Consider the following 12,929-nt stretch of genomic DNA (forward strand, 5'->3'; position numbering starts at 1 on the left):
GGGTTTCTATAGCTTTGAAGAGATGTCATAACCACAGCAACTCTTATAAAGGAAAACATTTAATTATGGTGGTGGCTTAGAGTTCAGAGGTTCAGTTCATTATTAACATGGTGGGACGAGGCAGCATGCAAGAGGACATGGTGTTGAAGAAGAGGCTGAGAGTCAGTGCATCTTGATCCAAAGGCAAGTGGAAGTGAACCAAGACTGGGAGTGGCTAAAGCATATATGAGATCTCAAAGCCCAGCTTCACAGTGACACACTTCCTCCAACAAGGCCACACATCCTAATAGAGCCACGCACTTTGTAAGGCATTTGCTTTCAAACCACCACACTCACTGAAAATGTTTAAATGCTATCTCATATTTCAGAGGGTTTAAAAACAATACTTAAATTCAATATGAATATACCCACCACTAACAATTTTGTCATATTCTATGATATATCCTTTTACTGGGCACTGATAAGCGATATAAATGATAATATAAAACTTCCAGTACATTTTGATAGACATTGGCTCAGTCTTGCTTCCCTATATGCACTGTGACTGCCTTCATGTAACAGACAACAATTTCTTTCCACTAAATAAATAACTATTGGTCCATAAAACAATTACAGAAAACCAAGTTCTACCTGCATTCTACTTGATTTCCTTAATCCTTGTGATAGATTAGACATTAGAGAAGAAAAAAATATTAATCAGTATTTCAGTACTGTCTATAGTAAATGCCCATTTATTAAGAAATTGTTGCTGATATAATAGGTACAACATTGAGCATTACTCAGTCATAAAGAAACATAAACATGCCATTTGTAGCAAAACTGTCAAAACAGGACGACAGTCTGTTAATGGAAATAAGTCAGAAACAGAAAGAGAAATCTGTTGCTCTTATTCAGAAACCAGAAGAAGTCAGATTGTAGAACACTGGGGATTAGGAAGAAGAGAAGAAGGAAGGATAGAGGTTGGTTAAGGGGTACTGGAAGGCAGACAGAAGTAATGGTTCATACTGATCCACAGCATAGTGATCTAAACAATAGAATGTTATGAAGAATTGTAAGAGAGGCTCAAAAACTGAAAGTATAAAAAAGTCAGGCCGACAAGGAGGCTCAAAACGTAAGTGTCATACAGATAATTACATAGTTTTATCAGTGTATGCTGCATATATTTGTTAAAACATCACACAATGCCTCATATATACATATAATTATTATTATATATACATACATATAATTATTAAGTGTTAATAAAGTGAATTAGCAATTGAAAATATTCCAATGAAGCAGTGAGATGCATTACAGGGGTGTCAGAAAGATGGCAACTGAGTGAGATGGTCCAGTGATCATCTCCTCTGCAGACAACAATTTAAACAATGATCTATGAACCTATCTGTGTACATAGGCTCCCAGGAGATCAGGGAAAGTCTCAATGTTGGTGGTCCATAAAAGAAACAGTAAAGGGAGCAGAAAGGAAAGAGTTGCCTATGAACTCCTCCATGGAGTTCAGCTGAAGACACCTTTCACTTGGGAAAGAGAATTAAATCCAGACTGTAGACTTGAAACCCAATGCCAAGCAGGGGCCCCCTAACCCCTGGTCTCAGGCTGAGCATCTGGCCCCTCCCTAGCATAGTAACTGAGGAACCATGTGCACCAGCCAACTCTCAACCTCAGACAGAAGAGCAGCAAGAGCATCCCACCGACTAAGGTGCAGGGAAAGAATGTGAGGATAAAACTTGTTCTTAGAATTCAGTGCCTGGCTTCTCATCTGTCCTCATTGTTCGCCATGATCAGAGAGTCCGGTTGTATCCCATGCTTTTTCAGTCACAGTCCAGCTGGCCTTGGTGAGCTCCCAATAGATCAGCTGAGAAGCCAAGGTCAATGGCAAGGGGTTCTGATCCTACTTCATGTTCGGGCTTGGTGGGAGCCTAGCCAGTTTGGATGTTCACCTTCCTAGACATGGACGGAGGGGGGAGGACCTTGGACTTTCCACAGGGCAGGGAACCATGACTGCTCTTTGGATTAGAGAGGGAGGGGGAGAGGATTGGGGGGAGGGGGAGGGAAATGGGAGGCTGGGAGGAGGCGGAAACTTTTTTTTTTCTNTAACTGCTCTTCCAGAGGTCCTGGGTTCAATTCCCAGGGCACACAAGGCAACTCACACCTATCAGCAACTCAAGTTCTATGGGATTCAATACCCTCACACAGACAAGCCATACAGGCAAAACACCAATGCACATAAAATAAATAAGGAAAATATTTTTTTAGAAAGCAAATAGAAATTAGAGGAATGTTAGGGTTAGGGTAGAGAAAAAATTAATTAAATAGTTTAAAATAATAAAAAAGTAAAAAAAAGAAATAAGAGGAATGAATTAAGCTAAGAGAATGAGAATAGACAATGGGGGTAATCAACAAATTTCATAAAACAAAAATACAAAGTTCTAATCAGAACATAATTCACACCTTTGTTTTATCCTATTTACAATGGAAATAGATTAAATGATAAATGTAATTCAATGATAATTTCCAATAATTGTATGACATGTCATGAGCTGTGCCATGTTGGACTGTCATACTGTGCCATGTTGTGAGCTCCCTACGATGGGCTGTCTTATGTCGGGAGCCACCATTTTGTGGTGACTTTTGCCCCAGCAGATTTATATGTTCCAGGGTGGGGGTGTGAAGATTAGAAATATTAAGTAGGAGGAACAGAGATAAGAAAGAATTACAGAGACATTGGAAAGTGTGCACAGGGCAACTCAGTCTCCTGCAAACTGAGTTTTGATTTTTAAATACTGAGTTCCTAAGTTCACCTGTGTTTAATTTTCCATACACTTTTATGCCCCAATACAAAAGGGGGGGGGTAAAAACAAAAGACTGTTTTAACATGATACAAATGAAAATTAGAATAGTTACTTGCTTCAATACTTTAGACAGCAAGTAATTAATTGTTGAGAAAGCATTCTGTTGTTTAGGCAATGAACCCAACCTAGACCAAGTATCCTGAAAGAAGCCACTCCCTAAGTAAACCTCTTATTTCAAAAGAAGGAGCAGACGTATGCTTGAATTCTCTGACATTCGGTCAGGGTGGAGTAGATATACCTACATGGGCCATTTTAGTGTCCAAAACACCAAGTAACCACACCCTAGGTCAGGGTATATAGCCATACTTGTTGTTAATAATTTTGAGCAACCTCAAACTCTCTGACCTTCAGACAAGTTGGAATAGGCTCACATCTTTTGGTCTCCACAATGAGATGAACAGGAACAATGAAAAAAAATAAAATATCTACTTTTCATAGGAGAAATATAAGTCAAAATATATGAAAATAGGAACGCAAAGCTTTAGAAAGCAAATATTAAAGTAGATTGATAACCATTGCTCTCCAGAATTATAGAGAATTGATCTAGATATTTCTATGGAATGAAGTTGGGAGTTGAAAAGTAGAGAACAGCTGCAGACTTTAGTCATGCTTCATAGTATAATTTGAGTTTCACATTTTAAAAACTACCTTCCTATAACACCAGATAAAAGAGAAATTGGAGAAAGACCAGGTTTGACCCCTGGAGAACTCCATCATGTCTCATTTAGGTAACAAGTAGAAGTCAATAGAAGTATGAATGGTTGCCATTCCACAAAGGAATATCCAGCAGAGCATGATGTTACCAAGGCCAAAGGAAGAAACTATTTCAAGAAGAAAAGAATGAACATCCTTACCATATAAAAAGACACCAATTTTTAAATTAAAATTTTAAATTTATTTTTTATTGATGTTTCATCAGTATGTATGCACATGTGTTTTTAGGTACATTTGAGTATATACCCATGTGTGCAAGTCACAAATTAAAGCTGATTTCTTTCTTGTTAAAAAAAAAAAAAGAATTCAGTGCCTGGGCCAATACACTGAGACCTGGTACATGACAGAGCCCAAATACCCTCTCCCAGAACAAAATTTATAGATGGAACTGTTAAGTTATGCCCTGCATTTGGGGTCAACATCAGCTACAACCTAGCATGAGAGAATAATTTGAAAGGCTCCTACTTTATGGAGTAAGAACCTCCCTGGTAAGCAAAAGGGAGAGGAGGGAAAGACAAGAAATGAGTGCATGTGGATAAGGTCATGGAAGAAGAGAGTAAATAAGAGTGTGAGGGGGGAATCCCATGTTCGCCTTTCATGTCAGCACAAGGAAGAAAACCCCTGTAGCTGTTCCCTGATAGTCAATTAGAACACTTAGTCAATTGCAACTGAATACGAAAGAAATGACATGGTCTTGTCACATATCACCACAATCACCCTGTGTTCTGTGGTCTCAGATAATAAGGGGCAAAGCATCCTGGATACCTTCATTCATAGGTTGACAGCCTCAGCTCAAAAGAAATGGGTCTGGTTTCAAGACAAGGTGATCATGAGTCACTTGTCACTCAATTCAGTCTCATTGGGAAGACAGGGAAATCAAGTTTCTATTGGTACTTCCTGCTAGGAAGGGGGAATAGACTTAGAATGAAGGGTGTCAAAAAATTGGACATATTTGAGGTGTTCTTGTGAGTTTACTCTGCTAAAAGAAATTAAATTGTTCCTGTAAACCAAAACTTCCAAAAAAGAGGTTAGTAAGCAAGGGAAGCAGAGGTGAATATTCAGGATGAAAGAGATGGCAAAGCAAAACAGCCAGGACAGAGATGCCAACCATGAGTTGGGGTCCTGCAGAAGAGCAGTGGTTCTATCCCTTATCCTTTATGGTCCATGTCTATCACAGTTGACTTGATGACTAAAAAAAAAAAAAGTAGTACTGTTCTTTCAGAAGTGCACAATTGGCCCTGTGGTTTACCTCCAGGATACTAACATCCTGAATGGCAGCAGCCAGGAATCAGATCTGCTCTGGAAATAACAGGAGCTGATGCACAACATATTTGAGACTCTTAATACTTGTTTGAAAACAAGTGTTAACTAGTGAAGGCTTACTCACAGGTTGGGGGGTCCCCATACCCAATTTTATGAGAACCTCAAAGATTAATAAGAGGAAGACCAACTTCATGAACCAGTATGTACTCTCAGAGATCAAGATATAGATTGAGATTTGTATGTGGGGAGGAAAGAGTGAGATTGTGAGGGAGAGGAAAGCCAGAATCCATGCCTCTGTACATTTAACAGGAAGAAACATGAATGCCTGGGAGCTACAATCCGAAAGATTCCAGTGATGTACGTCAGACAGTGAAAAGGTCAAAGCAGAGTATCTGGAAAAGTGACCCTGCGTGTTCACATTTGGTGTTGAGTAAATGTGTCAGAGGGAGATGGAGGGTCCAAAGGCTACGGCTGTGACAGGATACAACGGGGGGGGGGTAGGATATTCTGTAGGGGACACTTCCAAGGTTAAGTTGGAGTTAATCAATTTTAGACTAATAGGATTTCAGAGAATTTGTGGGGAAGAATCAAATATCATTTGGAGATGGAGTTGGAAAAGGACAGAAGAGAAATAGGGATGGGAAAGTAAGACATGAGGTAGGAAAGTCAGGACCGAGAGTTCTTTGTTGAAAGCTGAGGGATCAGGCTTTGGTCTCTGATTGCTTAAAGGTTTGAGAGTTTGGTTCATCTAAGGAGTGCACCAGACTGAAGAGAAAGATGTGTGTTGAGTGGAAGTGCTTGGCAGAGCACACCTTTGATTTGGGGTTCAGGGGGCAGAAGCATGTGGATCTCTATGAGTTGTTTGCCAGCTTGGTCTACACGGTGAGTTCAAGTAAAACCAGGAGTACATAGAGAGACCATGTCTTTAAACAGAGAGTGGAAGTTAATATAGTGGTAGGGAGCAAGCATGGTGAGGATGAGCTGTAGAACAACGAGAAGAGGCCACCAAGTGTGACTTGGCATGCCAGGCAAAGGGCCTTTGCTATGGCCTCCTGAGATGTTGTGAGGATTGTAGGGAGGTAAGACATCTCAGAAAATGTATTACAGCGGCCTGATTTGAGAAATCTTTGCTTCAACTTGAGCCATGACAAAAACATAATCAATCTCATGGTTTTTCTACTGGACATAGCACAGATTCCCTGTTGAAGGAAGCCTAGCAGATATGGAGCAGGAAAGCCGGATATGTCACCAGGTACATGTGAACACAGTACAAACATGAGGTGAACAGGGAGTAGTTACAGGCTTTCACGGGATTCGTGGGTAGTAAGACAGTCTGTTTGAGGTATAGAAGTAAGGACCCCTGTCTTCAGGCGGGGGAGAGTAGAAAGAGCAGGGACAGAATAGGAAGGGGGTCACACAGGATTTCCTCAGTCCATCTTTTCTTCTGGGATTCAGCCTATGGATACAAAGATGGATCTTTTGGTGATGTTCCAGAAAGAATCCTGAAAATCAAGCTCTGGTTGAATTTCTGCCTGTGTGAAAGGGTGAGGTGAGGAGAGAAGTGATATGTACAAAGGAAAGAGATAGTGGAAAATAGCCTGGCCCCAGACTGCTAGGATAACACAGCAATGAGTCATTCAATTCGCAAGGGTACCAAAGTCTTTGCCTGTCTGATGGCCTTGGCAGTGTATAATAGCATCCTGTTGGAGCAAATAGATACTTTCAGGAGGAGGAAAAAAAACCTGTCATTGATGATGGTTGTTGTGGGAGGCTGCTTGTTCATTTCCCAGCTGCCCAGACTCCCAAATAATCACACAGGAACTATATTATTTAAATCACTGCTTGGCCAATCACTAAAGTATATTGCTAGCTAGTTCTTATATCTTAAATTAACCCATTAGCATTATTTTATATTTTACCATGAGGATTGTAGCCCACCAACAAGGTCCTGGGTGGTGAGCATCTTTCTCCTCTGGGGGCTACATGGCTTCATGCTGACTCTGCCTACTCTCTCTCTCTCTCTCTCTCTCTCTCTCCCTCTCTCTCTCCCTCTCTCTCTCTCCCTCCCTCCCTCCCTCCCTCCCTCTCTCCTCTCTTTCTCTCTCTAAATTCTGTTAAAACATTGTCCAAAAGTAGCTTCTTTATTAACCAATGAAAGCAACACATATACAGGACTTCCCACACCAGATGATGATGATCTTTGATGGAAAGAAATGTGATGGTCTCCAAATTTAGGAGATGGAATGAAAGAGGCTATATGTATATAAGAGAGTCATGAGAAAAAATGTCTGCAGGGTTCCAGGCTGAGAGTATGACCCTGTGAGTGCAATAAGCTCTGCCTCCTGAGAAATGATCTTAGGAAGGAGGAAGCTTGCCTCCTCCACTTATGGAGAATGGAAGCAGATGAAATTCTCTTCTCATGATATCACTCAAAAATGGAAACCCAACAAGGGGGAACCATGAGAGGTCTACCATCAATCAACTTATCCAGGGTCACAGAATTGGCAATGGTATTGTGTTGGTGAAGAACCTTAAGGACCTCATCTACCGTCATGGATTAATTAGGGGGATGCAAGTCATAAGAAGCATGCTGTCTGTGACTGGAAACCGGATGGTAGGGATACCTGAGGGCAGAACTGTACTGACTTTGTAGGGGATAGAAAGCCATTGGGACAAGACTGGAGGCAAAAGGAAGAAACAGAGGCAAGGACAGGAAAAAACAGAGTGATAAAAGATAGTTTGAAACCTGTGGGGAATAACAGTTGCCTGAAGTTAGAGATGTAAGGAGATAGGGCTTATATACAGCATCAGTGTGTTTACAGAAACAGGCTACATGTTGGAACTAATTACAGAAGTTGGCTAGAAGAACTAAGGCCTGATCCAGATTCTGTGCAGGAGGCAAATGTGAGAAGAACATGGTAAAGAAGCTTTGGAGTGAGAGCCCCTTGTTGGTTCCCTTGCTGCTCAGACACTTAGATCCAAAATAATCACATAGAAACTATTATTTAAAACACTGCTTAGCCCATTAGCTCTACATTCTTATTGTCTAACACTTATATCTTAATTTAAGCCATTTCTAGTATTCTGTGGATTGCCACGTGGCTGTGGCTTACCAGGTAAAGTTCCAGTGTCCGTCTTCTGTGGGGCTACATGGCTTCTTTCTGACACCACCTTCCTTCTCCCAGCATTCAGTTTAGATTTCTGTGCCTAGCTCTATTCTTTTGACCTATCACAGGCCAAGACAGTTTCTATATTAACCAATAGTATTCACAGCAGAGCAAGGAGAATCCCACATCACCTCCCCTTTTGTTTAGATAAAAAAAAAAGAAGGTTTTAATTTTAACATAGTAACATTACATATAACAAAACAGGTCTCTGTGTATGGCAGCAGGAATCTGGTGTGGAACAATGGTCTGTATTTTGTCAGTTATATTTTAAATAAACACTGATTGGCCAGTAGCAAGGCAGGAAGTATTGGCGGAAGAACCAGACAGAAAGTAGAGGCGGGTCAATGAGAACAGGAGAATTCTGGGAAGAGGAAAGCTTGGTCCTCAGTCCTGACCCAGCCACAGAATAAGCAGGATATGACTGCATCACCTAATAAGGTACCAAGCTACGTGGCTAACTTAGACAAGAATAATGGGCTAATATAAGTTATAAGAGTTAATAAGAAGACTGAACTAATAGACCAATCAGTTTATAGTTAATGTAGACCTCTGTGTGATTTCTTTGGGACTTAACGATTGCAGGAATTGGGCAGGACAAAAAACCTCAGACAACAGGAATCTGCCATGCTCTCCTGCCTGTGCACTCCTAGCAGTCCTGATCCTACCACCTGCCCAGGTGGGGTGGTGGAAGGGGCCCTGAGCTGTGGGCATGGTCTCAGCTACTTTCCCAAGCAGGCATAAAAGCACCTGGTCCCACAAACCACATTCAAGTGCTCCATAGCCAAACTTCCCAAAAGAGCCAGAGTCATTTGTTCTGGCAAACCAGGAAGCCAAAATTTCAAAACCATGGCTTTTTTTTTCTGCTATCGTTGAATCAGGAAAACCTCTCTTAAAAGAGCCACAGCATGCTGCCAGCAAGCAAAGCCCATTGGAGAAAATAAATGCAACTAAAGGTTTTTTTTTTTTTTTTAGTGTCTAGAATTCCTTTTCAAGTCCTCTCAGATTTTACATGGATTTTATCTGGCCATGTGGGTACCAATTTGTTGAAGGAAGAGCTACTCATTGGTTCCCAGCTGCTCAGCAGCTCAGATCCAAACTAATCACACAAAAACTATATTATTTAAATCACTTCTTGGTCCATTAGCTCTACCTTCTTATTAGCTAACATTTATATCTTAATTTAACACATTTCTAGTAATCTGTATATTCCCACATGGCTGTGGCTTACCAGCTAACATTCTGGCATCCATCTCTGGCAGGGCTACATGGCTTCTCTTTGACACTGCCTTCCTTCTTCCAGCATTCAGTTTAGTTTTCCCCACCTAGCTCTATTCTTTTGGCCTATCACAGCCAAGACAGTTACTTTATTAACCAATGGTATTCAAGGCATATAGAAGGGAATCCCACATTAATGAAAGCACTCTTAAGATTAAGAGAGTGAAGTGAATTTTTGTTGGAGCTGAGGCAGACAGGTGAGAAAGAAGGAAATAAGGGATGGGGCATTAATATGTGGGAACCAATGAACAGTTAACCCAACTGAAGGCCCTGTATGAAGGGGTAGGAGCACGAAGTACAGGAGCAGCTCTTCTATGTCTTGGAGAAGGGTGCTGTGGGAAAAGGGAGACTTTAGTAATGTTAGTCCAAAACAGTGAACTCTAAGAATCCTGGGGGATGTCAGTCAAGTTAAGTTGATGGAAGAAATTTGAGTCAGAAGTCAGGCAAAATGTCACAGGACTTGAGCTTGAAGGCAATTGTGAAGAAATAACTCTAAAGGTCCAAGACTGTGAAGAAATGACCAGTGGTTATTTGAGAAAGGAGGGACTCGGGATTGAGGAGTACTAGGTCTCACAATTAGTAGAAATGCTTGACTTTCCAGATTGTAAGGATAGGCTTGCTTGGAGGGAGTTCGCAGAAAAGATACTAACAGAAAAAAAGTAATGGAACATGATTGGGTTAATTCCCATAACCCTAAAGGAGTAGGATGGGTATTAGGCTATTAAAATATATTCAGTAGGGTTACTGAGAACGATGTGAGACTGAATGTGGTACTGTGCAATTCTGGACAACTTTATGTCTCATACAATAGTGTCACCATAGGAGTCTCAGTTAAGGTCAACGAATGAATGGGGGTCAACATCAGCTACAACCCAGTATGAGAAGATATTTTGAAAGGCTCCTAGTTTATGAAGTAATAACCTTCCTTCTAAGCAAAAGGGAGAGAAGGAAAAGACAAGAAATGAGTGCATGTGGATAAGGTCATAGAAGAAGAGAGTAAATAAGAGTGTAATGGTTGGAATCCCATGTTCGCCTTTCATGTCAGCACAAGGAAGGAAACTCCTGTAGCTGTTTCCTGATAGTCAATTTGTCAATTGCAACTGGACCCAAAAGAAAGGACATGGTCTTGTCATATACTATCACAAGCACCCTGTGTTCTGTGAGCTCAGATGATAAGGGGCAAAGCATTCTTGGTACCTTCATTTCTCAGTTGACAGTCTCAGCACAGAAGAAATGGGACTGCTTTCAAGACAAGTTGATCATGAGACTTGTCACTCAATTCAGTCCCAGTGGGAAGACAGGGAAACCAAGTCTCTAATGGTACTTCTTGCTAGGGAGGGGCGATAGACCTGGACTGAAGGGTGTCCAACAAGAAGACATACTTGAGGTGTTCTTGTGAGTTCACTCTGCTAAAAGAAATGAAATTGTTTGTGTGAACCAAAACTTCTGGTAGAGGTTAGTAAGCAAGGGAAGCAGAGGAGGAGGATGAAAGAGGAAGCAAAGGGAAACATCCAGACCAAGGAAGATGCAAATCCTGAGTTGGGGGGTTGCAAAAAGGAAGTGTCTCTATTTTTTTGTTCTTTGTACTCCATCTTTACTAGAGCAGACTTACTGATAAGAAATAGAACTATTCTTTCAGAAGTGCACATATAGCCCTATGGGTGGCTTCCAGGATATGACATCCTGTATGGGACCAGCAGCCAGGAATCATAATCTGCTCTAAAACTGCCAGCAGCTGATGCACAACATCTTTGAGATTCTAATATTTTTGAATGAATTGTTAACTGGTGAAGGATTACTCACAAGTTGGAGGTTCCCAAACCATCACCTTCACAGTCAATTATGCCCTAATGTGTAAGACAATTATTTGTATTCTGTCAATTACATTTTAAATAAACCTTGTTGGACAGTAGCCAGGCAAGAAGTATAGGTGGGACAACCAGACAGGAAGTAAAGGCGGGTCAAAGAGAACAGGAAAATGCTGTGAAGAGGACGCAGACCTTTCCCAGCCACAGAAGAAGGAAGATGTGACTGCCTCACTGAATAAGGTACCAAGCCATGTGGCTAACGTAGATGAGAATAATGGGCTAATATAAGTTATAAGAGTTAATAAGAACACTGAGCTAATGGGCCAATCAGTTTATAACTAATGTAGACCTTTGTGTGATTTCTTTGGGACTTAATGATTGTGGGAACTGGACAGGACAAAAAACCCCAACAACTCAACCAACACTACTGAGGTTAAGATATGGATTGAGGTTTGTGTATCAGGAGGGAAGAATGAGATTGGGAGGATGGGGAAGTTAAGAGTGCAAACCCTTGTACAATGAAAAGCAAGACACGTTCAACCCTGTGAGCTGACAATATTTCAGATTCACTGGTATATGCCAGGCAGTGAAAGGGTCAAACCAGGGTATCTGGAAGAGCTTCCCTGAGTGTCCACATTTGGTATTAAGAGAGAGTGTCCTGGAGGGAGTCCAAATCCTGGAGAGGACACTTCTAAGGTTAAATTGAAATTAATGGATTTTAGAAAATTATAATTTCAGAGAAATCATAGGTAAGAATCAAATAACAGGTGGACAGGGAGTTGGAAAGGGACAGAGGAAGACCAGAGGTGGGAAAAGTAACACATGGGAAAGGAAGGGCAGGACAGTGACCTCTTCCTTGCAAGCTGAGGCATCAGATTATAATCTCTGATTGATGAAAGGTTTGACAGTTTGGTAGGTAGGACAATTTCACCACACTGAAGAGAAAGAAGTGTGTTGATTGGCTGGGATTGGAGGAGCACAAGTTTAATCCAAGCATTCTGGAGGCAGAGGCAGATGGATCTCTGAGAGTTCAGTGGTGGCCTAATCTACATAGTGAGTCTAGGACAGCCACAACTACATTGAGAGACCCTATGTTTTAAGAGAGAATGGAAGTTGATATAGTGGAAAGGAGAAAGCATAGTGAGAGTGCAGTTGTAGAGAGAGGAGTAGAAGCTACCAAAGATGATGGTAGCCAGATAAAGGGCCTTTGGTATGGACTCCTGAAGAGATGTTGAGGGGATTATAGCAGGTAAGACAGCTCTGGAAATTAATCATAGTGGCCTGATTGCAGAAGTCTTTGCCAAAACTCCAACCATCATTCCATGCACATAATCAATTTCAGAGTTTTTCTATTGGTCATAGTGCACTCTGCCTCTTGAGAAAACACAAATTGCAGGAAAGCCCAATCTGCAAGCAGGGACATGTGAACACACTACCAACGTGAGGAGAACAGGGAGGAGTTACAGGACTTCACAAGATTGGTGGGTAGTCTGGTTGAGATATGGAAGTAAGGGCCCCTGTCTGAGGGGGAGGGAAAATAGAAAAAGCAGGGACAGACCAGGAAAGGGATCAGAAAGTAAGCCATTAGTCCTCCTTGACCTCTGGGATGCAGTCAAGCAATACCAAGGTGCATACTTTTGGTGAGGTACACCAGAAGTGTTCCTGAAATTAAGCTCTGGTAGATTTCTGCTTCTGTGAGCTAAGTTGAGGAGAGAAATGATGTATACGAAGTAAAGAGATAGTGGAGAATACCCTGACCCTAAAATGCTAGAACAACACAACGATGGGTCATTCAACTCCCTAGAATGCCAAAGCCTTTGCTGTCTGATGGCCCTTGCAGTGGAGAATAG

This window comes from Alexandromys fortis, unplaced genomic scaffold (genome assembly GCF_014885135.2).
Source record: "Alexandromys fortis isolate MF-2015 unplaced genomic scaffold, M_Fortis_MF-2015_v1.1 scaffold_326, whole genome shotgun sequence".
Lineage (NCBI taxonomy): Eukaryota > Metazoa > Chordata > Mammalia > Rodentia > Cricetidae > Alexandromys > Alexandromys fortis.